The following is a 5,169-nucleotide window of genomic DNA, read 5'->3' on the forward strand; positions in this document are numbered from 1 at the left end:
CAGAGGGGGATAAAGAAGAGAAAAAAATGACATAACTGTAATAGCATAATCAATAAAATATACTTGAAAAATAAAATGCCATGCAATCTTGTATTTTATGTGTTCCTGTAAACCACCTTAGATCTTTTCTGAAAACAAGGTAGAATATAAATCAGCAAACAAACCAAACCAAAAGTCTTCCCCAGGGGGAATGAGCAGCCTATAATGACAGCTGAAATAGGAACTGCAGTGGTTTATGCAAGGAAAATATGTCAAATACGGTAACTTGGAGAGGAAATGAGCTCTTCATACCAGTGACCTTCTGTTGGTGATCTTATATCTGAAGGATGAGCAGAGGCAACCTAGGATATGAGAATGGAGAGAAGCCACTCAAGGATGTAGTAGGATAACATTCATGAGTGAAGTCCATGTTACCAGGAGAGGAACTTTTGTCAGAGAGAATTACCCCAGTGATTTATCTTCCAGAGGTAAAAGATACATGCTCCTGCTCCTAGAGGCAGAAACAATGACATTTGAGAAAATAAAAATTTCCCCTAAATTGTTTAGGGCAGTATTTTTCAAAATTTATTTTAGCTGTTGAGGTTCTGCACCCCCCAAATTAGATCTTCCTCTGAATTCCAATATATTAAAACAGAAGCGAACAGAGCTGCTGAGGTTGAAGTGGAGAGTGGAAAGCCTAGGACCAGCCTGGACCTGTGAACTTCATATTGCCCTCCAGACACTCTGAGCTCTGAGGACCACAAGCAGAAAGCATGTGGCAGCTCACACACACCCTGGTTTTACTAAGGCTTGGGGAGACATGGATTTGCTCACGATCATGCATAAGGTTGATGGCAGAGCCAAGTCCAGACCTCAATTTTCTAGACTGGGAGTCCAGTGCTCTTTCCAGTTTCTCTTATGCTGCAAGACAAGGTCAGAGGGGCCGTCCACTCCAACAGACTATAAACTCTCTGAGGACTAAGTTTGGGTTTAACTTCTTCACTACTGTACAATGCATGGCATGAAGTAGGCCCTCAAGAAATGTTTGTTTTGTAAATGAAATATACAATGTCATGTTGGCTTAATTCCTTGATGCTTTTAGGAAGTTAAATGGAGTTAAAAGATATGAATACATTTACTTCATCTTGTAAAATTCCTTCTCCAGGAATAGAGGTTAGTTCTTTGAGGACAAATGATTTACTATTTTTACCTCCTTAAGTCTTATAGGATCCTTTCTTTAACCCTCTCCAGTTTGATACTCTTTAGCAGAGAATTTCCATTTCTCTGGGATTAAGATCTTTTTGGTCTTCCTGTCTATGAATAACCCAGAATGCAGGTCATTTTTTAAGACTAGCTCTTCTAGAAGTTTTATTTCTATGAAGATGGACTTTGGCTATGGAGATACGTAAGTTGCATGTCTTCTCACAGACCCACAAACTGAGTCAAAGGCAGCCCAGCAGTGACATCTTTCAGAAAAGATCTTTATTCAGTTGAAACCAAGCTCTCGTCAGCTTGGCCCAGCTACAGCAGAGGCAGCACCAGGATGTAATAACTCAGCTGTGATCACTCACTCTAATTGCCTTTTAATAGCTTGTCTTGAGAAAGGGGCTTGTGTAGAAAATCTGTGTCTTGATGTCGGAGTTTCCATAGTTCAGGTAAAGGTGGCAGCTAAAGGCAATCTGTTTGATGACTTCCACCTGTGTCTTAATGGGTACCTCTCCCTCTCAGGTGTCCTGGGCAACTGACAATGAGAATGAACATCAGAAGAGGTACATTGAGAGGTTAACAAAAAAAGAGCAAGCCATCCCATCTGTTGAAATCAGTTATAGGCAATAGCTCAGCTTGACTGCCAGCACATTTCCAGGCCCTAAGGTGTCTGTGTTCACTGTGTTTTTCTTTGGAAGAATCAGCAAAAGGTGTTGGTTGGCTGACCTACCCACTATACCCTGTGGCTGAAACAGCCTGTTCAGGCCAGAGTGAAATGGTTAGTTATTCCTCCATCCTTATTAATTATTCCATTGCGCTGAAGTTACCTTTCCAAAGAAGCAGCTACAAAGATCATTTTATCCTCAGTGCCAGGGGGTGGGCCTGAGAAGGAGCGGCCAAGACTTGGAGTGGCGGGGCACGATGGGCTAGCTTTTAAGCAGGCAAATTGACCAGAGGGACTTTTTGAAAGTTGGCATCAGGACTTTTTCTCCTTTTAAAAAATTCTGACAATAATGAATGATGTTAGGCTTGTTTTCAATTATGCAACAAGTACCCATTCATTAGAAACCAAGGCAGCGATGCCAGCTGTATTTCAGTGACTTTGAAAGCGCAGTTTCCTGCTTGGCCAAGGTTGGGCACTTCCAGCGTTCAGCATCTGTGCCACTGGCTCAGGTGTCCCGGGGGTGATTAAATGTTTGCATATTCAGGAAAGAACCAAATCTTTCTCACTTGAGTTTAGAAGGCTGTGGGCTTATCATTTGTTTCTGGGTTATAAAGAAGTGGGAAATACAAGAGTTCCAACCTCGTTCTATGTTACAAGAAAAGGGACTGTCATACATATAGTCAAATGAGCGTGGCTCTTGGTGACCAACTCACTGTCTCCTCACTGTGATTACTCCATAAACTAAAAACATTGTGGCTTTGAGAATTCATATTCTTATGGCTAGGGACATTCAAGATATCACCTTGAATGCAGAATTTTGCATACTGGGGTAGATGAAAGCAGAATCCACTTAAAGTCCTTAGTCCTAAATTGTTATCAAGTATTAGATATACCCTAATTTAATAACATCTCTTTTGAGGGGGGTTTGAGGGCTGGGAAGAAAAATCAAGCATCTAATCAATACATACAAGTATGTATTGACTATAAAATACACTTCAATGTCAAAAACATTAAATGTAAAAAAATTGCATTTTAGCCTTGAGGAAAATATATTATGAGATCATGGGGAAATAAAGTTTTATTAGAATTGATTAGAACTGCATATATACGACAAGGACTGTTTCTTTCTTTTCCAGTGATGCAACAGATCTTTGAAGGCTAAGGTAAGCTTAAGGATTTTGTTGTTCCTTTCTGACAGTGACAGCCTCCCCAGGACAATGTGCCTCTTGCTCAGGATCTCCTTCACCCCTCTCCAGAGGAGAAGAGGAAACACAGGAAGAAGCACCGGGTGCAGAGCCCCAGTTCCCGTTTCGTGGATGTGAAGTGCCCAGGATGCTATAAAGTCACCACCATCGCTGGCTGTGCACAGACGGTAGTTCTGTGTGCTGGCTGCTCCCCTACCCTACGTCAGCCCCTGGGAGGGAGAGCCAGTCTGACAGAGGATGTGCCTTCAGAAGGGAGCAGCACTAAAAGCACACTCACTCAAGATAAGTGGGGAACCATTCCAATAAAAACATATTAAATACATAAAAAAGTTGTTGCTTCTTGAAATATGGAGGATTGGAGAATTATAATGAACAAGTGTAATAATGACAATAATAAGAACGATAACTGTATAGTACAGTGACTATATGTAAGGCATTGAGCCAGATGCTTGGTACATATTATTTACAACACATTGGATAATCTGCAGACACAGGTAGTATTAACCCATTTTACAGATGAGAAAACCAGGCTCAGGAAGTTTCCATGACTTGGCAAAAAGATCACAAAACTACTAGAGGATAAAAATGACATTTGAATTGTGTTCTCTTTAATTTCCCCAAAGCCATGTTTTGAGAGTGGGGAAAGATGGGATGTTTCAGCTTTGAAGCAAAGAGCACTCAAGTGGAAAGGGAGAGTCCTAGGAAGTGACAGACAAGAGGGTCTCTTTGGGGCTTTGAAGAGGAGAGCAGGTTTTCCTTTTCAGCTCCATTACGATAGCAAAGCTTATCATTTGGCAAGTTGAAGACCAAGAACTTTGCCCACATTGTCTTGCTTAATTCTTACAACAGCCCTGAAAAGTTATTACTATTTCCATCCTATAGATAAAGAACCTGCGGCCCAGAGAGGAAGTTATTTAGTTGGTAAGTTTGAAGTGTGGTCTGTCTGACTCCAAGTCCTGTGCTCATGAAATGACCAGTAAACTGTTGTGTGACAAAGATGCATTATGCTTTCCCTGACAAGTTAGGACATTTCTTACATCATATTCTCTCCCAAACCTCCATTTCTCTCCTTCAGCCCCTGCTCCAAACCCCCGGTAGTTTCTCTGGCTTTGTCCCGACCACCAGGCTTTGTTTCTGAGCTCCCATGAAGACACCACGAGGTGGCAGTGTAACATTACACAGTTCAAACATGGGGGAAGGAGAGATGTCTTCCCAGCTGTGCTAACCAAGTCAGACTCAAACATCAGACAGACAAGCCATTGACAGTAAGACTGGCTGGAGCAGTTTATGCTGTGGTACATGCAAACACATGGAATTTATTCCTTACTAGCTAATCCCAGAAGAAAGGATCCAAGAGACCTCTGCTGAACGATAATCATGGTGCCAATGTTAAAGGGTAGTGGTTATAAGTGCTCCATCATGACCTGAAAAACAGGAAAAGGTGTTTTTATTTTAAAAATATTTTGCATCCTGACCCTCCAACTCCTCCCTCCTTGTTTAGAGTCTATAGGATCTATGTTTGAAAAGTACGGAAGTAGTGGAAAGAGCAAGGAGAATTAGGATAAAGGCAGAGGGCAGGGCATTGCTGTCAGAGGACAAAGACTCAGAGAGCACCTGGGCCCCTTTCCACGTGTGTGATATTAACCATGGCACCTAGTCCCCCTGGACTCACCTCTTCGTGCTGAAACACGAGGACGGTGTCTGTGTGCAAATTATTGGGAGTATTAGATACGGCAGAGTCATGCAGCATGTTCAGGTGCTTAGTCATGGAAACTGTGTTTTCTTCAGATGCTTGTTTCCCGAGCTTGGAGAGGCAGAGCAGCTGAGACAAAGACTGAGACTCCTATCAAAGAGAGGGCAGCACGGCTGGGGTGGAAGTTGGTCCATGGTCTATGAACAAAGAGAATTCCTGTTGCTCTAATAACATAAAAATATTTACGAGGCTGGCAGCACAAAGGGAATTTTGTCTGCATTTCTCCGCATCATTTGTAATTTGTGTAGTGCAGTGACAACAAGAAATAATCACGTTTTTCAAGAGGGGTGAGGAGATATACATATTGAAATGTTTGATTTCTAAAGGTTCTTAGGCACCAGTTAAGTTTTATAGGTGTGTAT

The 5,169-nt window shown here is 41.9% G+C and overlaps 1 pseudogene; it reads left to right on the forward strand.

Annotated features, from left to right (window-relative positions):
- The first annotated feature begins 326 nt into the window (after window positions 1-326).
- Window positions 327-3,319, forward strand: LOC114513997 (annotated as a pseudogene).
- The last annotated feature ends 1,850 nt before the right edge of the window (window positions 3,320-5,169 follow it).

This window comes from Phyllostomus discolor, chromosome 2 (genome assembly GCF_004126475.2).
Source record: "Phyllostomus discolor isolate MPI-MPIP mPhyDis1 chromosome 2, mPhyDis1.pri.v3, whole genome shotgun sequence".
In the NCBI taxonomy this organism is placed as follows: domain Eukaryota; kingdom Metazoa; phylum Chordata; class Mammalia; order Chiroptera; family Phyllostomidae; genus Phyllostomus; species Phyllostomus discolor.